Raw genomic sequence first — 27,419 nt, 5'->3', positions numbered from 1 at the left:
GAGCCGAGCTGCCTCGTTTAATTTCAAGGTCGAGCTCGAACTCACACCGGCTTGACTCGCTTGCAGCCATTATGTCTATTTTGAATAAAGGTTTGATTTGTGTAACAGGCCAAGCCGAGCCCAAGCTCAACTCGTTTCGACTTATGAGAGCTCGAGCTCAACTTGTTTCAATCTCTTTTTAAAAGCTCGAGCTCGGCTTGTGAGTTACTTTTTCAAGCTTGATCTCGGCTCGTATACTATTCATTCATTAATTTATACACACTTTTCTTATTTATTTTTATATTATGAAAAAAAAACCTTAGACAAGGCTAAGCTCAGCTCGAGCTCGTGCAGTACGTTAAACGAGCTCGGCTCGAGCTCGGTTGGGCAGTTTGAAATTAATACATAAGGTCCAAAAAAAGGTAAAACTTGGAAACACCCAACGCGCATTAAGACTTGACGAGCTTGGGCTTGATAACTAAACAAACTTTATTTGAGTCTCGGGCTCAAATCAAGCTCGAAAGGACTCGGCTCGCACCCCTAAGACAAATTATACTAAAATGGATATTAAATTTGAAGGAGCAGATATGAATGCGTGTATAGTATAGTACTACATCAAAAGGAAAATATTAAATATTATAGATACGAGATCTGGCATGATAGATGACTGTTTAGATACAGACAATTTATTATTACAGCAAAGAATACGTGGAGATGAGTCAATTAAAGCCAGTCGTGTGTCATCGACGACTCAAAGACAAAACCAAGTGGGCAAATGTATTCACTTAGGCAATTCGTCGAACATGTGGCGTGCAATGGATCGATATATTGGATTGGGTTTAAGTGGAGTATGAATTTTAGGGTAAAATTGGATTGGAAGTAGGTAATATTGGGGTGGCCGATTTTGTTTCACATTCACGTTATCTTATCTTTCAACCTCACACCAACAAGTGTGTTGTCAGTCATTCGTATAAAAATATCTCCTAGTTTCTGGGAAGCAAATGACAACGGGGTCCATATGCGTTGATGAACAAGTGTTGAAAACAATATATGTTTTTGGATGTTTCTAATAAAAACTACGATAATAGTGTTTAAATTTATGGAGTTTAGACGTGTCATGACTTGAATCACGCATGTATTATATGACGTGCTAAAACCGTAAATTGTGGATTTGTGTCAAGAAGACAGAGCGAAGGGAAATTCCTATTTTTATAAACAAGTTTCAAGTTTTAGTAAAATTATACGACGAATTTTAAAAATATGTATTTTAAACTAATTGTGACAACTAGATTATTTGTGTCAACGACTCAACGAGTAGTTTACAAAACTGGTCACGACAATTATTTTAGGCTGAGAAAATTTCAAAGACGAATATTTTGAAGCACTAAACTTGGCAAGACGACTATTTTAGGTAAAAAAAATAATTTAAACAAGTTTTTAATGAAATTTTTTATACTTCTCTTAGTATTATGAAGATACCTATTTTGAAATACATATTTATGAAATTTTTTGCAAATAATAACTAAAACTAAAAACTTGTTTATGAAGATATATATTTTGGGAAATTTCCTAGACTGAATTATGCAACCAATCATATTTTAATTAGGCTTGTTGTTGTGGGCTGTAAAAGGGCTTCACAAGCTGACGTCGCATGGCTTTAAAGCCCAACGGAGGGCCTTCAACATATTACTGAATGGCAAATGAGGGACTTCAACACATGATAGGGCCAAATGATAAAGAGAGAGGGCTTTAAAGTGGTAATGGGACTTTAGACCACAACACGGTATTAAAAGGTTCAGGCTATAAAATGACTAGTCGCTTTGACTTGGGCTTTAAAGCCCTCCACAACTGGGGTGTTCCAACTCGGTTAATGATTAACTTGATTTGTTCGTTTACGAGATTTTTGTACCCCTAATCGAACCGTAATGAATCGGATTCAATTTGGTTCATTTCGGTAAAAACCAAACAAATCGATTCAAACTGTATTAATTGAATTCATCCAAACAATTTGGCATTAAATTAGTGTGTTTCGGATCCAAACAATAGTTAAATACCATAATAAACAAACACAACATATACATCCTAAATCAATAGTAAAGGCTATAATAAGACATCTAAACCGTTAAATAGTCCTAAACATACAAGCAGGCAGCAGCTAACCATAAAAAATATCCTAACCATAAAAACTCTTAAAACATAATAATACATCTAAAATGATTAATATTCTTCAACACTTAAATGAGCCCAAGGTCTAATATGGATATGATATGGACATTAGGTTACATAATGTAATTGAGCAAAATAATTGTTGTCATTACTATTCACACAACCGAAGGTGGCACATCCAAATTTTTCCTTGTGTTATTTGTAGCGTTTAGAGAAATGATAATTAGTTAAATAACGATTAACGGGATAGGGAGGAATACAAGAATAGCTGGTATTAGCAGCTGGGTGTTACACATGTTATTTTATTGAAATAATCCCAGAAGCATATATGCAAATTGCAATCGTGAAAATAATGATAAGTAGTTGAGAAAAATCTAATCACTTGAAGGGACGGATTCAAAGGCCCAGTGGATTTAATGTCAGCCTAGTAGTGTGTAAAATTTCTTTAAAATGTGAACTGGACCCCCAATAACGAAAGGCATTTCAAAATTGAAATTCAAATCCAAAATCCAGGTTTGCAAGTAGACATCTACGAATCGGATTTTATCCCAAACCACTTTGAGTTTTGAACTGACCCGGTTTGAAAGCCAAATGGGCCAACCAGTTTGGGTTACAAACTGGTTATTAACGACAAAACACCAAACCTATCAAATTGATTCAGGCCGACTTACAAACAGGGTTTGGACAAAAAAAACCCTGGGTGTAACCAGGTTTTTCACTACCATTTCGGGTTATAAGCTGGTTTCAAAGAACAAGAATACGAACCACTGCCAAACCTATGGGTTGGATCTGGTTACAAACCGGTTTTGGGTTGGGTTAGGTACTCGACCCAAACTGCTTATTTGTACACCTCTAGTTGAAAGTAACATTAAAGCAACCTCTTGTCCGAATCGCATATATGAGATGAGAAGCATCATCTCCAATTTGTGAGCATCTTTAGTGTTGTAGAGCTCATTAAACACCAGTATTATAATTTTAACTAGGGATTAATCGGTTAAATTTGACCATTTTTCCCCAAAATTTAATCAACTTTTGCTGTTTTTTTTACTGACAATAATTTTAATTAATCAGTATTCCTCCAATTTTCATTTAATCGGCATCTAATTGTAATTTTTACACCACTTGGTATCATTGTTGGGTTTCAACGGTGGTTCGGAACGAAAACGGTCAAATATATAAAACCCGTTTTAGTTAATAATTATTTCGTTTCGATAGATATTAATCAATATTAATATATATGTATAAACGAACTATAAAACGCATCGGAATATAAACGATTTAAACGAACCATAAACCGAAACCCAAAACCCGGACCCGGTTACAACTTTTATACGAGCACGACAAAACGAATAATAAACAACCATAGATCTAGTTAAGTTATTGTACCTCGGTTATCGAAACCGTGAAGACACCGAGGGCTTAACGAACGACGCTAAAAATGACACAATCCAACAAGCCAATAAACTCCGGCGACGGCGGCAGCTAGTGACGGCGACAGCGGAGATGGCGGTTCCGGTGACAAGCTCCTGCGGTGGCTCAAGGATTCCAGAAACACAACTCCGACAGCTGCTGAGTACAAACAGGTGGCCGGAAAAGGCTTTGGATGGCTGAGTTGGTTATCCGGTGGCCGGTAAACAGCCGCCGGAAAAGCGGGTACGCCGGAGAACAGCCGCAGACGGATAGACAGAGGCAGGGAGCAACACTAGAGGTTAATAATGGACTGTAGTGGTGGTATGCAACGTCTAATAGCCAGAAAAGATGATAGGGACGAAAATTCCGGTGGCCGGAATTGGCTGCCGGAAAAACGTCTGCCGGAAACGGCGCCGGAATAGTGGTGGCTGTTAGGGTTTTTTTGTTTTTTAAGGTTCAAGTTTAATATTATTAACATATACTATATATAGTAATATTATTAGGATTTAAGCAAGTTAAACCAATTGGGCTTGAGCCCAATTAACTAAACAAATCCTTTAACCATCATCCGATCCATCTAATACATTGTGTCGGGCCCAATAAACATTTTAGTGGGTTTATAATTCGTTAACCCCCGGTGTAACTCATACCGGGTCACATTCGGGTCGGTCCGCGTTGACTTGACCCGAACCGACCATTATATCCAACAGTCTCCCACTTGGACGGATTTGGGTCAAGTATCACAACGCTAACAACTAGAGGCGTTCTAGCTACACATAGCTGTCCCCAACTGAATATGACATTTTTAAATTCATAACCAAAGTATCTTGGAATACCTTATTGCAAGATAATGAATTTATAGTAATCGTTGTCATCTATCCTTTCTGTATAAGACATCAATTGAACAATGAGACATGGATCATATCAATCTCATACAGTGTTCAATCATTGTAGTTCTCGATATAGAGTCAAAGTGGTCCAATCAAACACACAGTAAGTTTGGGTGAGGCCTCACACTTTACCAGTTTGAATCAACGAGGGCGCCAAGATGTCTAACTGTTACATTTTAATGTAAGAGTATAGAATCCCATCTTGACTACATACAACTCCCACTAAACTTCAGAACATTCCCAATCAATGCCTTTATAGCTGGCAGTTACGCAACAGCGGTTGACATGATCAAAGAATATTCCTCGGTATACGAAAGTTCTAATATGTATCTCAGGTCTTAGGATACTAAATGAGCATACTATTATCAAAACATTTTATGATCAAGATCCATGAAGATGATTTGATGCGAGTTACATCCAACGTCATTTATAATGAGGTCTGTGAGTTTGGAAGTCAACTGCTTGAGTCCAAAGTCAGAATAGTCTTAATTCAGAATCGTTTCCACGAGTCTGACCGACTACGGATAATTTAGAATACAATATTCATGGATTAAACGTATTAAAATGAACACAGTTGTATTATTCAACGTTTGCATTTAACCATTAAATCAAAAGTGAACAGAGAAGTACAACTGATTAAACGTTCATACATCCAAATACTAAATCAAAATAAAACACTAGCAAGTCTAAGCCCGATAGCATCTGTATGCTTGTCCTGAGTCATCGGCTTAGTGAACGAGTCGGCTAGTTTTTGATCTGTGTCTACTTTGCTTACTATGATGTCACCTCGTTCCAGTATTTCTCGTATATAGTGGAACTAAAAATGTGCTTGGCCATGTGATGAATATTGGGCTCTTTGGCTTGAGCAATAGCACCTGTGTTATCACATATCACGTCGATCATTTTTCTAAACTTGGAATTAGATCGAGGTTGGCTATGAATTTCTTCACCCAAGCAGATTATGAGCGAGAAGCATCTCGGTCTTTTTGGAAGTTAGCGTCAGTGTAACATCTTACAGTGAGCTCCTCTTCCACTCCTCCAAACATGCTTACAAGACGTTAGGTCTAGTTCATAATATAGCGTACATGACAGAGCCAATCGCTGAAGCATATGGAATTGCTTGCATGTGCTTTGTCTCAACGTCCGATGCCGGAGATTGTGATTTGCTAAAACGGTTCCTTTAGAAATGGAACAACTCCTTATCTTGTAGTTGTCCATTGAGAAGCGTGTCATGACTTCGCTTATGTATGTACTTTGACTTAGCCCTAGAAGCTGCTTAGATCTATCTCGGTAGATCTTGATTTATAGAATACAAGCAGCTTCTCCAAGATTCTTCATCGCAAAACAAGATTCCAACCAGTGCTTAACTTCCTTAAGCATAGGAATGTTGTTTCCAATTATCAGTATATTATCCACATACAGGATGAGGAATGATATCGTGCTCCCACTAGCCTTTCTGTAAACACAAGGCTCATCTTCATATTTGATAAAACCAAACTCTTTGATTTTCTCATCAAAATGTAGATTCCAGCTACGAGATGCTTGTTTGAAAATCCACTTGCTCCCTATTGCCCAACCTTCGGGGGTAGCTCAATCAAGTTCCAGTCTTGATTGTCATGAATAGATTGCATCTCAGCGTTCATGGCTCCACGCCTTTTCTCATATTCCGGATCCAAGATTGCAGATTTGTAGTTAGTAGGTTTGTCGGTAGACTAGGCTACTAATAAGAGTTCGGGACCATCAAAATGCCATAGGTATTTAGAATTTGGTACGGGAGTCCTACTACTTCTGCGAACGCTCGTGCATATGTCTGATGTGTCAGCAACAACTTGTTGATCAGACATTCCAACTTCCTCAACGGTTAATTGTGGTTCTTGAATTTCTTCAAGATCGACAATGTTATCTCCAGTTCCTCGATTGAGAAATTCTTTCTCGAGGAAGTGGTCTTTCTTCTTGATAGAAATCGTATTGTATCAGGATAAAAGAAGTAATAACCGATTTGGTTATTGGTATTTGACGAATGCGGGAGGCGGTCATAAGGGCGAAACTCCAAAAAGGAGTGAGGCAAGTTGGTTCTACACATCATCGATCGAACCATGTTTAGCAAAGTTCGATTCCTCCTCTCGCTCACGCCATTATGTTGGGGTGAGCCAGGTGGAGTGAGCTGTGAAACAATTTCACGCTCTTTTAGATGATTGATGAACTCTGAGCTGAGATACTCTCCACCTCGATCTGATCGAAGTATCTTAATGGTTTTACCAAGTTGGTTTTTCCAATTCATTTTGAAACTCTTTGAACCTTTCAAAAGTTTCATACTTGTGTTTCATAAGATACACATGAGCGTATCGACCATAATCGTCGATAAAAGAAACGAAGTATCTTTCATGGTTTCTAGACATGGTTCTGAAAGGTCCACAAACATCAGTATGTATGAGTCCTAACAGATTATTTGCTTGTTCACTCTTATGAGTGAAGGAGTCTTTGGCGAGTTTGCCAGCTAAGCAAGAATCACAATCGTCAAAAGAGTCCGATCCTGTGGATTCAAGAATCCCTTCAGATTGGAGTCTTTTAACTCTTGCCTTGCTTATGTGGCCAAGTAGGCAATGCCTTAGAAATGTATCATTGATGCCAGATCGGATACGTTTGAAAGATTATATACGTTATTGTTAGTTTGAACATCAATCTCATATATATCATTTCAAGGTTTAGCCTTAAAATAAAATATATCATTTAAGTAAGTAGAAATAGCCATGCCATTGAAAACGTACTTAAAACCTTGTTTAGACAACAACGAAACTGAAACGATGTTTCTGGTCAAACCAATAGCATACAAACAATTATTCAAAAGAAAAACTAGGCTAGATGGACAAGTAAAATGAAATACTCCAGTTGCCAGAACTGGTACTCTCTTCTCATCTCCAACGATGAGTTCCATGCTGCCTTTATTTAGTTTCCTCCACTTCTCAGGCTCCTACAAGACATTAAAGATGTGGAAATCACATCGGTATCAAATACCCATGTGTTGCTAGATACAGTGAAAATTTTAATAACGTATATGGAAATACCTCGAGAAGAGCCTTCACCATTGGCTCTCTTCATCTTGATCTCAGCAAGGTATTCGGGGCAGTTTCGCATCCAGTGCCACATCTGGTTGCATTTGTAGCATTGGCGCTCCTCAAAGGGCGGCGATGGTGGCTTTGCAACCTTCTTGTCAGTGTTGGTGGCAATCTTGGCAGCAACAGTAACTTTCTTCTTGCCTTTACCCTTATAACCACGGTTCTTGGGATTAGGCTTCTTGACACCAGCAGTGTGACATCCGGCATTTTTAGGTTAACTCTGTTAACTAAACCCAGTTAAATCCTGTTGACTATGTCTATAAACTCAGTTAGTTCTGTTAACTATGAGTATGAACTCTTGTACATGTGATGTCATGTATGCGTATATTTAAGTCAACGTGTCATTGGTGACTTAAACAAGGATAAGTGACTAATTATAACTAGGATAATAAACTCGTCTTGCATGTTATAATAAACATGTCATATAACATGTATGATAAGTATAATGTGCTATGTGATTAATATGTTATATTATGGTTATTACATGATGATGTGATTGTAAGTAAGCTAAATGATTAAATAGGTTATATTGTATGTCATGTAACATGTTTATTATTTAAATGGAACCTTAGGTTATGTTACATAGGAAATGTTTATTAAAATATGTAGCATGTCACACATGAGTTAATAAAAGTTAACCTAAGTAATTTTATTCATTAAATCAATCATAAAGAGTTGTTAATAACAAGGAGGTTACAACTATTGGATGCCAACACCTTTTCCTTTCCCTTTTCCTCTCTCTTTGGCCGTGATACTCTCACACACACACATACTCTCATTTTCTTTCATACAAACAATCATCTTCTAGTATTTTCTCCATAACACAAGAGTTGGTGATTTTAGTAAACAAGGGTTTAAGCATTTGATCAAGCAAAGTGAGTAGATTATTATGTTTATATGTTTCTTTTTCTTTTAATTCATATGAACCTTGTATCCAAATGGTTGGATCATGAAAGGGGATGATCAAAGTTTGACAAATAAAAAGGATTTTTGTATGAGTCTTGATTAATATTTTGAGTCCTTTATAAATACTTGTGTTCTTATTATGAAATCAAATGGATAAAAATAAGACATGCAATTTGATTTGGTAAGAATGTTTCTTGATGATTGTTGAATCAAAGGATAGAAAAGTTGTGATTTGTAGTTGATTGTGGTTAAAACTGCTTGCTGGCAGACTTGGTGTCTCGGATTGTATTGTGAATAAATTGATGATATGTTTGAGTTTTTGATAGATTTTTGATTCTATGAACATGTACTTTGAATCTAGTTTTCAGAAAGTCCGAAATCTTAATTTTTGGACACTGTTTGAATACTTTTTATTAATTTACAAAATCAGGATGCAAATCTAAATTAGAGAAAATAATTCTGAGTTGAGTTGTAAATTTCATAACTTGATGATAAAAATAGATATGGATATAATTCTACTTCTAGGATGTTGTAAATTGAATTAGGAATCTAGTCCAATTGGTCTTGCATCAATTGGACAAATATGGAATTTTTGACAAATTTTTGATTACTGCTGTGTTGTTGTAGAAAGATAAATCATGTTGTTGTAGTATATGAATACTCTGGACGAATTGGTAAATCCAAAAATTGTGAGAAAAATATATGTTGAACCTAATACTTATGTGTACATGTGTGATTTATTTGGTAATTTAATTGTGAGTTTTGATTGATGAGAAAAATCGGTTTAGGTGGTATAAATTGTTAAAGGTGATAAAGGTGTTGGTTGAATTGAGATAATTGCAAATTGTGATATGTTAGTTGTGGTAAATTAGAACTTTGACTTTTTAAGTCAACTTAGAACTAGTTGACTAAATAGTTAGTCTTGCTTGTGATGTTGTGAAAGTGTATTGATCATAGAATTGCAAGAAATATGGCTAAGTGTGTATACTTGATGATTGATTAAGTGTGACTAGAATTATAAGGTAAACATTCTAAGTCCAACCTTTTAGTCAAAGATCAATATTTTAGTCAAAGGTCAATATTTTAGTCAAAGGTCAAAACTTTAGTCAAAGTCAATTTTAGTCAAAGTCAACTTTAGTCAAACTTTGGTCAAAAGTCTTTTTAAAAACAATGGGAGATTGTTGGATACTAGTGGTTCTAGGAACCATCCCACAAGTTACTTACGTACTTGCATTTTTAGGGTCTTAGAACGTGACACATTTACTTCGGTCGGATTTGTGTAATACCCGAAGCACCAACAAGGTGAGTTTACGGCCCCACTTTTATACTTTTCCTTTGGAGGAGGAAACATGCAAAACTGTTTTACTTACTTGCTCTAAATCTTACACAACCGTTTGGTTGCTTATAACGTAGTGTTTCTTTGCCATGGAAAGTCCTCACGAACATCGGACCGTTAACTAAGGTTAACTGGCGTGGTAAATTTAAATAGTACTATTGGGTTTGACAAACCCCACCCTGCATTATTCTCGACTGGAGGTCGAACGGGGTGTAACTTTGACCAAACATTGTTAAGTTTTGGCAATACTTGACTTGAGGCAATAACTAGTCAGCTTCGGTCGTGATGGAAACATAACACTATGCGGCAACGAGTTAACTAAGTGTAGTTAACCATGTGCCACTTTTATTTATAAATGTTTATGAACTGATAGAGCATAACTTACTTTGAAAACCTGTGATCTCACCAACCATATGTGTTGACTCTTTTTAGCATGTTTTCCTCATGTCACTAGCAAGCACTTGGATTAGGATAACATTGCATGCATGGACTCGCATTGGTTTAAGTTTGAAAACATTTATTTGATATTGGTTTTGCGCTTGTAGCGCCATGAATTATTTAAACTTGTTTGGGAGATGGCTCCCGCACTTTGTTTAGCTTCCGCACAAGCACTTAAGTACTCTGAACATTTTATTTTGATTTGTTAAAACTTTTAAGACCATGTAGATGTCGTTTGGTGTGATTAATGTGTTCGGATCCTGGTATGTCACCCGCCTTACGGTATAACTCCGTTGGTGGAAATTTGGGAGTGTGACAAGCAGATCGAATCATTAGAACTTGATTGGTCCTTGAAGGAATGTTCATCTCAGCCGTCTTGAGCATGTTATGAAGCTCCGACACTATCTTCACCCAACCATTCATGTTGAAATTCATTACGAACTGGTCGTATGAGTTGGGGAGAGAGTTGAGGATGAAATCAGATGCCATCTCATCAGGCATTGGATAATCAAGTTTCTTGAGCAGATCGATGTGCCCCTTCATCTTAAGAACATGCGCACTAACGGGAGACCCTTCTGCCATCTTGCAACTTATGAGTTGTTTCAAGGTGTCGAAACGTTCTTGACGGGCTTGTTTCTGGAACATGCCCTTGAGTTAATCAAGCATCTCATAGGTACCAAAGTCTTCCAAGCCTTTAGAAAGCTCAGAAGTCATGGTGGCTAGCATAATGCAGGAGACATCAGCCGAGTCATCCTTATGCTTCTCAAGAACTTTTCGAGCAACGACTGTGTTGTTTTCAGGCTCGATTGGAACAGGTCCATTGAGAACATACAGGCGCTTTGCCATGGTGAGAACAAGTCTCAAGTTGCGGTGCCATTCGATGAAGTTGGTACCGTTCAGTTTATCCTTCTCAAGGATAGTCTTAAGGGCATAGGGTGAGTTTTCGTTTGACGACATCTGATTAATTAAGCAAAAGTAAATTTAATTAGTATTTTCGACGTTGTAGACCTATTATTAATGACCCAATAACATTAATAAAATAGGAGTGTGAGAATCTGGCTTCCAGTTATTAAAGGCAGCTGTAGCACATAACATTAATAAGTTATGAGACTGACAACGATTGTCAATTGTGAATAGAGCACAATTCTCGGTTATGAGACCTATAGAGACAACGATTGTCTGTATAGATACGTTTAGCCTCATCTTTGCCCACTTTAAGTCTCCAGACAGCTTTTGCACGTAACAGAAGAGTAAAGTAATAGTTGTCCTAGTATAGTGACGTGTGAAAGGGCCGGATGTGTCAACGAAACGCTTTCACCTTGATGGGATAGGCTAGAAAACAAGTGCGGTGCTGTAGCTCCAAACACTCGAAATTTCGCATTATGCCTCAAGTGTGACTTGTAGTAGGATTGGCATAAACTTTTTTTTTTAAATTGGGATTAATTTTAAAATTACCAAATAGAATAAAAGTCAAATTTTACTGTATTTATTATCGGGACGAATTGATGAACCCTTTCATCTCTCAGGACACTTAGTTTTAAATAACGTATTAAAAACTAAGTTTGTCGCGATATAACTAACCAATTTTAAGTTAATAGAAAACTATTAAGTTATTAGTTTTGGAAATCAAAACGCTTTTAATTTGCAAAACATAAATGATTAATTAAAAATGTTTATTTTTCAATTTATTTGGTATTAGATCGGTGATATTATAATCCTATTATAAACAATCCAAGCAACCACAATAGCAAATAATAATATGTAAATCCTTATGGCTTAAAGGTGATCGGTCTCGCTAGAGCCAATTAGGGAGACCGATCGGGTCAAGGGGTTCACAACACAAAACAACCACAAGGATGGACTTTTCCGTGCATCCCGTCATCTTGCCCGAACTCCCACTAACTCCAAGAATTCTTTGAGCTCGTCCTCGATTATCTTCGCGTCTTCTTAATTACAAATTTATAAACTAACAATTATTTGCCCTATTACAAATTTGAACCATCTTTATGGCCAAAAGAAAACCGAAAAATAAATAATAACCGTTTACAACTTTTGAACCATCCATATGGCCAAAAACAAGCTCAACAACCAAACACAACCAAACAAACATAGGTCGGGGCCGGATTTACATATTTAAAATAAATAAAATTTCGGGTCGTTTTGACTTGGTCAAATAAAATAAACAAAACTTTGACCAAATCAAAATCACCCGAAAAAAAATCTAGATCAAAACTTTAAACGATTTAAAGTTTAAGATGTAGATCCGGTTTTTAAACGAACCGGAATCGACTCGTACGTTGTAACCGCGGCTCTGATATCACTGTTGGGTTTCAATGGTGGTTCGGAACGAAAATGGTCAAATATATAAAACTCGTTTTAGTTAATAATTATTTCGTTTCGATAGATATTAATCAATATTAATATATATGTATAAACGAACTATAAAACGCAGCGGAATATAAACGATTTAAACGAACCATAAACCGAAACCCAAAACCCGGATTCCGGTTACAACTTTTATACGAGCACGACAAAACGAATAATAAACAACCATAGATCTAGTTAAGTTATTGTACCTCGGTTATCGAAACTGGGAAGACACCGAGGGCTTAACGAACGACGCTAAAAATGACACAATCCAACAAGCCAATAAACTCCGGCGACGGCGGCAGCTAGTGACGGCGACGACGGAGATGGCGGTTCCGGTGACAAGCTCCTGCGGCGGCTCAAGGATTCCAGAAACACAACTCCGACAGCTGCTGAGTACAAACAGGTGGCCGGAAAAGGCTTTGGATGGCTGAGTTGGTTATCCGGTGGCCGGTAAACAGCCGCCGGAAAAGCGGGTACGCCGGAGAACAACCGCAGACGAATAGACAGAGGCAGGGAGCAACACTAGAGGTTAATAATGGACTGTAGTGGTGGTATGCAACGTCTTGGGACGAAAATTCCGGTGGCCGGAATTGGCTGCCGAAAAAACGACTGCCGGAAAACGGCGCCGGAATAGTGGTGGCTGTTAGGGTTTTTTTTGTTTTTTAAGGTTCAAGTTTAATAATATTAACATATACTATATATAGTAATATTATTAGGGTTTAAGCAAGTTAAACCAATTGGGCTTGAGCCCAATTAACTAAACAAATCATTTAACCATCATCCGGTCCATCTAATAGATTGTGTCGGGCCCAATAAACATTTTAGTGGGTTTATAATTCGTTAACCCCCGGTGTAACTCATACCGGATCACATTCGGGTCGGTCCGCATTGACTTGACCCGAACCGACAATTATATCCAGCAATCATATGTGGCAAATGATCCAATGTTACTTTTGTTGACTTCAAATAAAAAAGCTGGCCTTGTATTGACATCAAAAGTAAAATAAATTAAAACAGAAAAACAAAAGAATATTTGTTATCATCACATTGCAAAACTGGACTTGGTGACTTTGTAATGAAATAATTAATAATCGATCCAGTTTATAAAACAGCTGATACAATAATAATAATAATCCCTGGCCTTTTGAACTGAGAATCAACGCAACCCCTTTACACCATCGGAGTTGAATCAAATTCAAATGGCTGACAAACCCAGCAGAGGATTGGTGTTATACGGCCACGGATTAGCTCGATCCGTCAACCCCTCTCACACCCATCTCCATGCATTAGCAGCTCAATCTTTATGTGGCTTCTTATCACTTCCACACTTACCTCCTACTGGTATTATGTGACAATCGTCAATTTCAGGTTAACCCCGTTAACTCAACTCCGTCAATTCAAACTTTAAGATTGTTGAATCTATAACGCACACTTCATTACATTTAAACTAGGGTTTAAATGACGCGTAACACTTACTACATGTGTAGTCTTTCGGGATTTGCACCGAAACGCAAACGAGTTGACGCGAACGATTGATAAATAAACGACAAACGTCAAAACACTAATTATGTGAGTATTATGTGTTAGATATATGTGTGTTACTTGATTGTTATGTGGAATGTTAAACAAGAAACAAGAACCAACTAGTTTAGGCTAGAGATGTAACACTTGAAAGATTAGGGACTAGAGTGTAACTTGTATTATTATAAATATATCCTTAACTAAACCCTAACCTATTATTATTCTTTCTTCAAAAACCCGATCGGAACAAGCTCCCACCCCACCCTTGGCTGCCGTCACTTCCATACACACATTCAAGCCTTAATCAAGTGTTTAATCCAAGAACTAGGTGCTAGGAAGGTATAATTAATCATCCTTTATCTTCTTGTTGTTTGATTTTGATGTTTAATGGGTTAATCAAAAACCCTAGGCAGCCGATTTTCTTATGTATGTATGAGTTAACATGGTGGTTGTTGAATTCATGATGATTGATAACTAGTATTGATGTTGTTGCTTGATTGATTGTTGTCTTTGATTTGAGTTAAAACACAAACCCTAATCTTGTATGTATGGTGTAATTGAGTTGCATGGATAGTAGTATTAGTGTCTAGCATGTTATATGATTTATTTGTGATCCATGGCTAGTGAAATTGTTGAGTTTTGATGTGAACAGAATCTGGACAGAATGTATGTACGATGTTCAAGTGACTGTAACGAAGTGTAAACGTGAAAATTGGTTGAGATTGTGGGTACTGCAGTAAACTAGGTTGAGTCTAGTTTTCAAAAAGTATAAATTCGTAATTTTTGGATAAGTGGAAGTATACTTTTATGATTTTACAAAAACGTGATGCAAAGCTGAGCTGTTAGACCTGCTGTTAGGTTATGTTGTAAATGTTATATCTCATGAACTACGAGACCAATTGGGTTGGTTCCACTTCTGGAAGTTGACTCATTGAGTTAGGAACCAAACCCAAGTGGTCTTGCATTTATTGGATTTTTCGTTTAATGGGTATTTCAAATAACATTCTGTTGCACATGAATCTGACTGATATGAGTTTGCTGTAATGTTTTGGTCATTATAAGAAAAATATGTGGAATAAAAATAAGATAAAATATGTTCTGGAAACCTAAGATATGTATGCTTCTGTGGTAATTTTTGGTGAATTAATTGAGACGTTATGATCGGTGAACTAGTGCAATCTTTCAAGTAGAAATTCTGTCATAACGAAACTAGCTGCTGAGTTGTGTAGGAATGCATGAAATATGATAGTTTTTGTATAATTGTTGTATTTTGACCAAAATACCCTTGCGGGGAATAGTTGTTAGTTGATTGCCATGAATTGACCAAATTGCCCTTATGGGGAATAATGGTTAGTTAATCTTTGTTTGTTGACCAAAATGCCCTTACGGGAATAATTGCTAGTAAAGTATGTTATTAGTACGTGACACGAAAGTAATTGCTCACTCATGTATCGTATCACAATTGTACTTGTTTAAGTCACACACAATTCACAAACGAAACACGAAATCTGTTACGTGCATAGGTATTATGTGCCGAGTCTAGAGACTCGTTAAACGTACCGATACTTAGAAAATCTCTTTGTTATTTAGAACGCTAGAGAGTTTCTACGACGCACATCACTTGGTGATCTAGATCGGGATATTCTTCGCAAACAGTGAGTTTCACTTACCCCGCTCTTTGAACTGTTTTCAAACGTTTTTCACTTGGGGGAGATAACATACTCCGATAAACATATTTTCTGAGATAAACGCATATTAAAGATTTTGTTATAAATTATATATCACTTGTAAAGGCTAAGCGGCAAACGTAACATTTGAAGTCCCACACATCGGACCGGTTAATATTTGGAATAGCGAGTCACTGTTGAGTAGTACTACTGGGTTTGACAAACCCCACCCGACGTTAAGCTCAACTGGAGGTTGAGTGGGTGTAATTTTGGCTAACACTTACCATGGTCTGGATTGACCTGGTGACGGGCACTTGATAAACAGTCAGCTTCGGTCGCGAACCACTTAGCGATACTTGTTGTATAGATTAGCTACCTATCGATATATAATTTGACATAACACTATCTGGTAATGCAAAACACTTAAACGTTGTAACGTGGTTACACAACACTTAAACGTCGTAACGGGGTTACGCAACACTTAAACGTTGTAACGTGGTTACACAACACTTAAACGTCGTAACGGGGTTACGCAACACTTAAACGTTGTAACGTGGTTACACAACACTTAAACGTCGTAACGGGGTTACGCAACACTTAAACGTCGTAACGTGGTTACGCAAAAACACTGAATCGTCGTAACGAGGTTACGCAAAACGCTAAACGATTTATCTTATTTAACTTGTGAACTCACCAACCTTGTGTTGACACTTTTAGTATGTTATTCTCAGGTAGCCGAGGCGGGCGCGCGGTTTAGGAGCATGCATTAATTGAAAACATCTTTATTCTGCAAACTTAATTTTAATAGTTACACTTGGTTTTAAGTCGTCCTGCGTGACGCAACTTTTGAATTAAGGTTTTACGCTTCCGCACTTACTTTCATTTAAACGTTTTTCTTTGGTTTGATTATAACTAATGATTCCGATCCTGCCAGTTCACACCCTCTGACGGTAAAACTCCGTTAGTGGATTTTGAGGGTGTGACAGATTGGTATCATCAGAGCCATTGGTTATAGCGAACTAGAAGCTGCATGCATACTAGACTATAACCGCGACGACCCATTAGTTATAATGATACGCACTGCATGGGTTTGTGTAGTCTTGAAATCTTATTTCTTTACCTCCTTCACTCATACGCGCGCATACACGGCTTACCTGTAGGAATGTCGACGCCACCCTCATCATCATCTGATTCGATGACGCATGCTCACGGGAAGGAACCGCAGTTACCTACTGCCTCGCCACCCCGTGTAGTCCCGGAACTCGAAGCTCCTGCACCGAAGAGGTACCGCCTATCCGGAGGCCTGTATGAAAACGACGTTAGCTGGGATTGGTACCCCAACATGATCAGACGTATGGTCTACCGTGAACAAGTTCCCCCATTGCCTCACCCGAACCATCCTGCTTACCCTAACACTCTACCACCCATAACCGAACCTGTGTGGCGAGTTCTCGCAGCTGTCATTTCTTGTTTGGAGCGTGAAGTGGGTTACATGCGCTACACGAGAGAGAATGTTTCCAGACTGTTTAAAGATGGAACCGAGACTCAGGAGGAAATTGCCCGCATGGCAGCGGCAATGAAAGAAATGCAGGAGACTAGTAAGCAACAAACGAAGGTTATGATGAAGATGCAAGCCTAGAGGATAGACTTGCAAGAGCAACTCCAAGAAGCAAGAACCCGAACCGAGATAGCACACGAGCGTTGCGATGACCTACAAATGCAACTTGCTCAGAACGCAGCAGAACCTGAGGCAGAGCCTGAGGCCGAGCCCGAGGCAGAGCCTGAAGTAGAACCTGAAGAAGATCCCGAAGAGGAGCCTGAGGAGGATCCCGAGGAAGATCCCGAGGAGGAACCCGAAGAAGAACCGGAGGAAGAACCGGCTGAGGAGGAGGCACATTCGGAAGTGTCCTCAGATGACGACATCTAGTGATGATGATACTTAGATGGAGGGGTTGTCTCCATCCTAACTATTATTTTTCTATGATTTTAAGGATTGATTGGAAATACTTTGTAGCGAATACAATGGTTTTAATCATGAGTTTTATTTAGACTAATATGTGGTTGTGATGTGATGTTTTTTTTTTTCTTACCTATCTTTTATTACATGTATGGTGTGTTGTATATGAAAGAAAAATTCATGTTTAACATTTTATACTGTGATTCTAGGAAATGGCCGGAAGAAACGCTGGACGAGGACGTGGTAACATCAGCATGACTGCAGCTGAACTCCAAACTCTGCTGAATGACCATGTGGCGGCCGCTTTAGCCGCACACGTTCAGAATCAAACTGGAGGTCCGAGTGGAACGTGTACCTTCAAGAACTACCTTGACTGCAAGCCCAGTACGTTTAAGGGCACTGAGGGAGCTATAGGCTTCCTGCGTTGGGCTGAGAAGGCCGAGTCGGCCTTTGAGATGTGTAACTGTCCCCCTGCCAGTAGGGTCAAATTCGCTGCTGGGACACTTGAGGATTCCGCCCTCACTTGGTGGAATTCGAACGTCCAGATCCTTGGATTGGAACTGGCTAACGCGATGAACTGGGAGGAGTTCAAAAACATGATGCGAGAGGAGTACTGTCCGAGGGAGGAAATTTCGAAGTTAGAGTCGGAGTTTTGGTCGTTGAAGATGGTGGGTTCGGAGATTGAAGCCTACACTACTCGTTCGCACGAGCTGGCTGTAATGTGTCCGCGGATGGTGGATCCGCCGAGCAAGAGATGTACATTGATGGGTTAGCACCACAGATTCAGGGTATGGTGACGTCTTCCAGACCAGCCACGATCCAACAAGCGATCCGTTTGGCTCACAAACTAACGGATCAGGCTGTGACCCAGGGTGCGTTACCACCGAGGGGTTCGACTGTTAAAGCCCGTGACAACCCGAGTAATGACCACGTCAGCAACAGTAACAACAACAGCAACCCGAACAGCGGGAAGAGAAAGTTTGACAACACCAGATCTTCATCCTCAAACCTCCCACCGCAACACCACTACCGTAAGCCCGAATTTACTCGGAGTTTCAACACTCAGAATCACAACAACAACAACAACAACGGTAGTGGGCAGGTTTCGAGCGGATATGCTGGGAAATATCCAAAGTGCAACAGGTGCAACTTTCATCATGTTGGTCAGTGTGACCGTGTCAAGTGTCAAAGATGCGGAAAGATAGGTCACCAAGCGAAGGAATGTAGAGTTGACCTTGCGGCGAAGGGTGCTCCTAAGCCACCGATGACGACTAAGGGATGTTTTGAATGTGGACAGGAAGGTCATTTCCGGAAGGATTGCCCCAAGCTGAAACAGAATGACAATAATGGGGGTAATGGAAGTGGCAGTAATGGTGGAGGAAATGGCAAAGGAAGAGCGTTTGTGATTGGATCGGGTCAAGCCCGCAATGATCCGCATGTGGTGTCTGGTAAGTTCCCTGTAAACGATTGTTTTGCTTCTATTTTGTTTGACACTGGAGCTGATAGGAGTTTTGTGTCAAAAGCTTTTAGCCAACTTTTAAACCTTACTCCAACCCCGTTAGACGCTAAGTTTCCTGTTGAATTAGCTAACGGTAAAACTGTAATAACAACTCATATACTTGCGGGATGTAAGTTGAAACTGTCAGGTCATGTCTTTGACATTGACCTTATTCCTTTTACGCTTAGTAGTTTCGATGTCGTTGTCGGCATGGACTGGTTATCCGAGAACCGAGCGGAGATTATATGCCATGATAAGATAGTCCATATTACCACCCCTTCCGGCGAGATCATTTCGGTCCGAGGCGAGAGAAGCGGCATGACCACCAGCGTCATTACCCTTTTGAAGGCACAGAAGTATTTACGAAAGGGCCATCCGGCAATTTTGGCGCAGATTGTTGAGAAACCCGCGGAGGAGAAACGAATTGAGGACATACCGGTTGCGCGAGACTTTCCGGAAGTTTTCCCGGAGGATTTGCCCGGACTCCCTCCTATTCGTCAAGTCGAATTTCAAATCGAGTTGACACCCGGTGCAGCACCCATAGCACGAGCCCCGTATCGACTCGCACCGGCGGAACTTCAGGAGTTGTCCACTCAGTTGCAAGATTTGTTGGATAAAGGTTTTATCCGACCTAGCTCATCGCCATGGGGAGCCCATGTCTTGTTTGTCCGAAAGAAAGACGGGACTTTCCGAATGTGCATCGACTACCGGGAGTTGAACAAGGTGACGGTCAAGAACCGTTATCCTTTACCCCGAATTGATGATTTGTTTGACCAGCTTCAGGGATCGAGTTACTACTCAAAGATCGATCTACGATCCGGTTACCACCAGCTGAGAGTGCGCGAGGAAGATATTTCAAAGACGGCTTTCAGAACACGGTATGGTCACTACGAGTTTTCGGTTATGCCTTTTGGCCTAACCAACGCGCCAGCCGTATTTATGGATCTCATGAATCGAGTATGCAAGGCGTACCTCGACAAATTTGTGATTGTTTTCATTGATGATATTCTCGTCTACTCCAAGAACGAGACTGACCACGGAGAGCACTTAAGGATAATTCTGGAACTACTGAAGAAGGAACAACTGTATGCTAAGCTCTCGAAATGTGAATTTTGGCTTCGCGAGGTTCACTTTTTAGGACATGTGATCAACGAGAATGGTATCCATGTCGATCCCGGTAAGGTAGAGGCCATCGAAAACTGGGAAGCACCTAAGACTCCGACTGAGGTGCGACAATTCCTAGGACTGGCCGGCTACTACCGGCGTTTCATCGAGGGATTTTCAAAGATTGCTCAACCCCTCACCGCTTTGACTCACAAGGGCACTAAGTACAATTGGGGTGACGCGCAAGAATCCGCTTTTCAACTGTTGAAAACCAAGCTTTGTAGCGCCCCTATTTTAGCTCTCCCCGAGGGAACGGAAAATTTTGAGGTACACTGTGACGCATCTATACAAGGTCTCGGTTGTGTGCTGATGCAACTCGAGAAGGTTATAGCCTACGCCTCTAGACAACTACGGGTTCACGAGAAGAACTACACGACCCACGATTTGGAACTCGGAGCTGTAGTGTTTGCTCTTAAGATATGGAGGCATTACTTGTATGGTACCAAGTTTACCATTTACACCGACCACAAGAGTCTCCAACATATCTACGATCAGAAGGAGCTGAACATGCGACAACGTCGTTGGGTCGAGCTGCTTAAAGATTATGATTGTGCCATCAAGTACCACCCTGGCAAGGCCAATGTGGTGGCCGACGCCCTCAGCAGAAAAGAAACAGATAAACCCAGACGGGTGAGAGCATTGCAACTCACGATTCATGCCAGCTTACCCGATCAGATTCGCGATGCGCAACTGGAAGCTTTGAAAGATGATAATCTTCCATCGGAACTCATGCGGGGCATGAACAAGCAACTTGAAACCAGATCGGACGGGGTCCGATATTTTGAGAACCGGATTTGGGTTCCACGATACGGAGAGTTGAGAACTCTAGTGATGGACGAAGCTCACAAGTCCCGATATTCTATCCACCCTGGCTCAGATAAAATGTATCATGATTTAAAGGCACTTTACTGGTGGCCGAACATGAAAGCCGACATTGCCACCTACGTGAGCAAATGTTTGACTTGTGCCAGAGTCAAGATAGAATACCAGAAACCATCTGGTCTACTGCAACAACCGGAACTCCCAATGTGGAAATGGGAACACATCTCTATGGACTTTATTACGGGTTTGCCTAAGACACCGACGGGATGCGATACCATCTGGGTGATCGTTGACCGGTTGACTAAATCGGCACACTTCCTAGCGATTAAAGAAACAGACAAAATGGAAAGACTGACTCGAGTATACATGAAAGAAGTGGTGTCTAGACACGGAGTGCCTGTCTCGATCATTTCCGATCGAGATTCTCGTTTCACCTCGCACTTTTGGAAGTCGCTGCAAAGCGCACTGGGCACCCGTCTCGATATGAGTACAGCATACCATCCTCAGACGGATGGGCAAAGTGAACGGACTATTCAGACCCTGGAGGATATGTTGCGTGCATGCGTTTTAGATTTCGGAAAAAGTTGGGAACCCCACTTACCCTTGGTAGAGTTTTCGTATAATAACAGCTACCACGCAAGTATTAAGGCAGCGCCGTTTGAAGCGCTGTACGGACGGAAGTGTCGATCACCACTCTGCTGGGCAGAGGTGGGTGACAGCCAAATCACTGGTCCGGAACTGGTACTCGAAACCTCGGAAAAGATTGTTCAAATCCGAAATCGCATGGCAGCAGCACGAGATCGCCAAAAGAGTTACCCCGACAAGCGCCGAAAACCTCTCGAATTTCAAGTGAACGATCGGGTGTTACTCAAAGTCTCACCTTGGAAAGGTGTGGTTCGCTTTGGTAAGCGAAACAAACTCAACCCACGATATGTTGGTCCGTACCGGATAACTGAGCGCATTGGTCCGGTGGCGTACCGACTGGACCTACCAACAGAACTCAGTGGCGTACATGGTGTATTCCACGTATCAAATTTGAAGAAATGCCTATCTGATGAAACCCAAGTAGTCCCTTTGGAGGAACTACAAGTTGATTAACAGTTACGGTTCATTGAGGAACCAGTCGAGGTTTTGGATTGGGAAACCAAAACGCTCAAGCACAGCAAAATTCAAATCGTTAAGGTTCGTTGGAACTCGAGACGTGGACCGGAGTTCACGTGGGAACGCGAGGATCAAATGATGAAGAAGTATCCTCACCTTTTTGAAGGGCTAACCAAACACCGAAAACCGCGAAACCCGGCAAACCGTCAAACATCACCGGAGGTATGAACTAAATTTCGGGACGAAATTTCTTTCTACTAAGGGATGATATGACAAACTGAAAATTTTTTCTTACTTTTTCAGGCTCTCATCACGACTTGACTCAAATTTTCGGGACGAAAATTCTTTAACATGTGAATGATGTGACAATCGTCAATTTCAGGTTAACCCCGTTAACTCAACTCCGTCAATTCAAACTTTAAGATTGTTGAATCTATAACGCACACTTCATTACATTTAAACTAGGGTTTAAATGACGCGTAACACTTACTACATGTGTAGACTTTCGGGATTTGCACCGAAACGCAAACGAGTTGACGCGAACGATTGATAAATAAACGACAAACGTCAAAACACTAATTATGTGAGTATTATGTGTTAGATATATGTGTGTTACTTGATTGTTATGTGGAATGTTAAACAAGAAACAAGAACCAACTAGTTTAGGCTAGAGATGTAACACTTGAAAGATTAGGGACTAGAGTGTAACTTGTATTATTATAAATATATCCTTAACTAAACCCTAACCTATTATTATTCTTTCTTCAAAAACCCGATCGGAACAAGCTCCCACCCCACCCTTGGCTGCCGTCACTTCCATACACACATTCAAGCCTTAATCAAGTGTTTAATCCAAGAACTAGGTGCTAGGAAGGTATAATTGATCATCCTTTATCTTCTTGTTGTTTGATTTTGATGTTTAATGGGTTAATCAAAAACCCTAGGCAGCCGATTTTCTTATGTATGTATGAGTTAACATGGTGGTTGTTGAATTCATGATGATTGATAACTAGTATTGATGTTGTTGCTTGATTGATTGTTGTCTTTGATTTGAGTTAAAACACAAACCCTAATCTTGTATGTATGGTGTAATTGAGTTGCATGGATAGTAGTATTAGTGTCTAGCATGTTATATGATTTATTTGTGATCCATGGCTAGTGAAATTGTTGAGTTTTGATGTGAACAGAATCTGGACAGAATGTATGTACGATGTTCAAGTGACTGTAACGAAGTGTAAACGTGAAAATTGGTTGAGATTGTGGGTACTGCAGTAAACTAGGTTGAGTCTAGTTTTCAAAAAGTATAAATTCGTAATTTTTGGATAAGTGGAAGTATACTTTTATGATTTTACAAAAACGTGATGCAAAGCTGAGCTGTTAGACCTGCTGTTAGGTTATGTTGTAAATGTTATATCTCATGAACTACGAGACCAATTGGGTTGGTTCCACTTCTGGAAGTTGACTCATTGAGTTAGGAACCAAACCCAAGTGGTCTTGCATTTATTGGATTTTTCGTTTAATGGGTATTTCAAATAACATTCTGTTGCACATGAATCTGACTGATATGAGTTTGCTGTAATGTTTTGGTCATTATAAGAAAAATATGTGGAATAAAAATAAGATAAAATATGTTCTGGAAACCTAAGATATGTATGCTTCTGTGGTAATTTTTGGTGAATTAATTGAGACGTTATGATCGGTGAACTAGTGCAATCTTTCAAGTAGAAATTCTGTCATAACGAAACTAGCTGCTGAGTTGTGTAGGAATGCATGAAATATGATAGTTTTTGTATAATTGTTGTATTTTGACCAAAATACCCTTGCGGGGAATAGTTGTTAGTTGATTGCCATGAATTGACCAAATTGCCCTTATGGGGAATAATGGTTAGTTAATCTTTGTTTGTTGACCAAAATGCCCTTACGGGAATAATTGCTAGTAAAGTATGTTATTAGTACGTGACACGAAAATAATTGCTCACTCATGTATCGTATCACAATTGTACTTGTTTAAGTCACACACAATTCACAAACGAAACACGAAATCTGTTACGTGCATAGGTATTATGTGCCGAGTCTAGAGACTCGTTAAACGTACCGATACTTAGAAAATCTCTTTGTTATTTAGAACGCTAGAGAGTTTCTACGACGCACATCACTTGGTGATCTAGATCGGGATATTCTTCGCAAACAGTGAGTTTCACTTACCCCGCTCTTTGAACTGTTTTCAAACGTTTTTCACTTGGGGGAGATAACATACTCCGATAAACATATTTTCTGAGATAAACGCATATTAAAGATTTTGTTATAAATTATATATCACTTGTAAAGGCTAAGCGGCAAACGTAACATTTGAAGTCCCACACATCGGACCGGTTAATATTTGGAATAGCGAGTCACTGTTGAGTAGTACTACTGGGTTTGACAAACCCCACCCGACGTTAAGCTCAACTGGAGGTTGAGTGGGTGTAATTTTGGCTAACACTTACCATGGTCTGGATTGACCTGGTGACGGGCACTTGATAAACAGTCAGCTTCGGTCGCGAACCACTTAGCGATACTTGTTGTATAGATTAGCTACCTATCGATATATAATTTGACATAACACTATCTGGTAATGCAAAACACTTAAACGTTGTAACGTGGTTACACAACACTTAAACGTCGTAACGGGGTTACGCAACACTTAAACGTTGTAACGTGGTTACACAACACTTAAACGTCGTAACGGGGTTACGCAACACTTAAACGTTGTAACGTGGTTACACAACACTTAAACGTCGTAACGGGGTTACGCAACACTTAAACGTCGTAACGTGGTTACGCAAAAACACTGAATCGTCGTAACGAGGTTACGCAAAACGCTAAACGATTTATCTTATTTAACTTGTGAACTCACCAACCTTGTGTTGACACTTTTAGTATGTTATTCTCAGGTAGCCGAGGCGGGCGCGCGGTTTAGGAGCATGCATTAATTGAAAACATCTTTATTCTGCAAACTTAATTTTAATAGTTACACTTGGTTTTAAGTCGTCCTGCGTGACGCAACTTTTGAATTAAGGTTTTACGCTTCCGCACTTACTTTCATTTAAACGTTTTTCTTTGGTTTGATTATAACTAATGATTCCGATCCTGCCAGTTCACACCCTCTGACGGTAAAACTCCGTTAGTGGATTTTGAGGGTGTGACATATTATTATTATTATTATTATTCCCTAATTTCACTACCCTTTTCATAATGTGCATCAATCTGGTTACTTATCTTTTGAATTTATGCCCAATTAGTCAAATTAGGTTTATTTTTCACAAAGATCACCAACAGAGTTTATTAGATTTTGAGGAATATTAAATCTGTGATTGAATTGTGTAATTTTGTTTTTTTCTTGTGTAAAGTTTATGTTTTTACATCGAATTAGAAGCAGCTAGCTCTTTTTGGATAACGAAACTAAGTCTTTTGGAAAGGACATTCATAGATCTAGCTGCCGTAACATTACTATTCATGGCCCGCTGGACTCGACTAAGTAGCTCTGCAGCCTCTAGGAAACCAAAAGTATCAAATGCTAATGGAATTATTTAAGGTTAATCACGTGTACATTGTTGATCAAGATGATGAAGAATTGAAAATATTTCTGGTTTTTTTTTTGTAGTATAGGTATTGAATTGATAAAATTTTTTTTAATCTATGTTCATACATGAAATACATATTTTGACGATTTTACTACATTAGAAGTTCGAGTTTGTTCACTACATATCAATATTTTTCCCGCAAGATATGTTCATCTTTTCTTTGAAATTTGCAAGGATTATGTGATACTTTTGGATCTTTACTCATGTACTTGGACGTGATTTTTCAGAAAATGTGGATGGTCGAACGATTGGAGAGTTTCTGAATTTAGTGGACGCATTCGACGATTTTCACGCTTTGGTTAGATTTTCTATCATCAGAATATTAGTTTACTAAAAAATATAGTAATTTCACTTTTTAACTTTTGTTACTTTTCCAGAATCAAGACAAGTTCATAACACCATCTATATCAGAGAGGTAATATCACAATAATAACACTTATTACTTATACAAACTCGTTAAAGAACTGATTTTGGTTTGCTTACTAAATGGAAATAACGGGTTTTGATCAATTTAGGTTTATGGGAGTAAAAGCAGCATTAGTTACCGAAAACAAAAGTTTGAAGTCATGGGGAGACAAACTTGGTCTCTCGGTGCTAGACACAAACGAGTTAATTAACAACGATCGTTCACTTGCTGACTCACCCGTAAATCTTGTTGCTATTAAGTTGCTGAATCTGCTTGGATTTCAAGAAGATAAAGTTCTAGATACAAATCAGTTTGATCTTGTTTTTGTACACATTGGAGCTCATGAACAAGAGAGATAATATCCAAGACTAAACCTAAATCACAGATAGGTTCTCGGCTTCATTTATCTGTCGTGTTAAGCTATGGGGAAGTTTCAGAAGATGATGAATCCAATTTTACCATTTTAAATAAAAATGGAGTTATGCAATCGGGGTTTGATTCACTGTACCCTCGTCAAAGTTACACAATGAAAGGTAGCAACCCGAGGAGTAATGTAAGGTAAAAAAAGTAAACGCTACAAATATGCATCACATGTGTTTAATGATGGCTTGTGGTTGTGCTAATTTTATTGCCGCTTAACAGGGATTATTGTCCAATGTTGTTCACTCAATGGCAAGATGCTGTTACTCGAAAGGATGCAGTGAAAACGTTCTCTTTTCAAGATTTTAAGGAGGTAAATAACTTAAATTCAATATGTTATTTACAAATTCTGTATATGTTATTGATACATTTTTTGAATATTGACGCAGAATGGTGGAAACCTTACAATACCAGCTGATAGATTTCTTCATGAAGTTGCTTTTAAGCTTTGGAAGGCTCCCAAATATGGAGCTTGAGGTACTTTTTTGTTCTGATAAACTAATAGTTTGACTGGGTTGACTTTCCTAAATAAGTTTATGGTTGTTTTGTGTGTTAACGTTTTACTTTCGAGTATGTTGTTGTCTGTATAATAAGTTGTTTGCCTGTTGATAAGCGGATAGTTTATTGCC

At 39.2% G+C, this 27,419-nt stretch overlaps 1 pseudogene across 1 annotated transcript; it reads left to right on the top strand.

The window, feature by feature from the left end:
* Positions 1–13,741: 13,741 nt before the first annotated feature.
* On the top strand, positions 13,742–27,419 carry LOC143589666 (uncharacterized; annotated as a pseudogene). The gene is made up of 6 exons (XR_013145325.1): positions 13,742–13,952; positions 26,192–26,262; positions 26,342–26,379; positions 26,480–26,928; positions 27,013–27,103; positions 27,180–27,419. The product of XR_013145325.1 is annotated as an uncharacterized LOC143589666 (transcript).

Source organism: Bidens hawaiensis, unplaced genomic scaffold (assembly GCF_021521415.1).
Source record: "Bidens hawaiensis isolate Kalapana, Puna unplaced genomic scaffold, B.hawaiensis_p1.1 tig00037696_1, whole genome shotgun sequence".
Taxonomy (NCBI): Eukaryota; Viridiplantae; Streptophyta; class Magnoliopsida; order Asterales; family Asteraceae; genus Bidens; species Bidens hawaiensis.
This window is presented reverse-complemented; position numbering and strand designations above follow the sequence as displayed.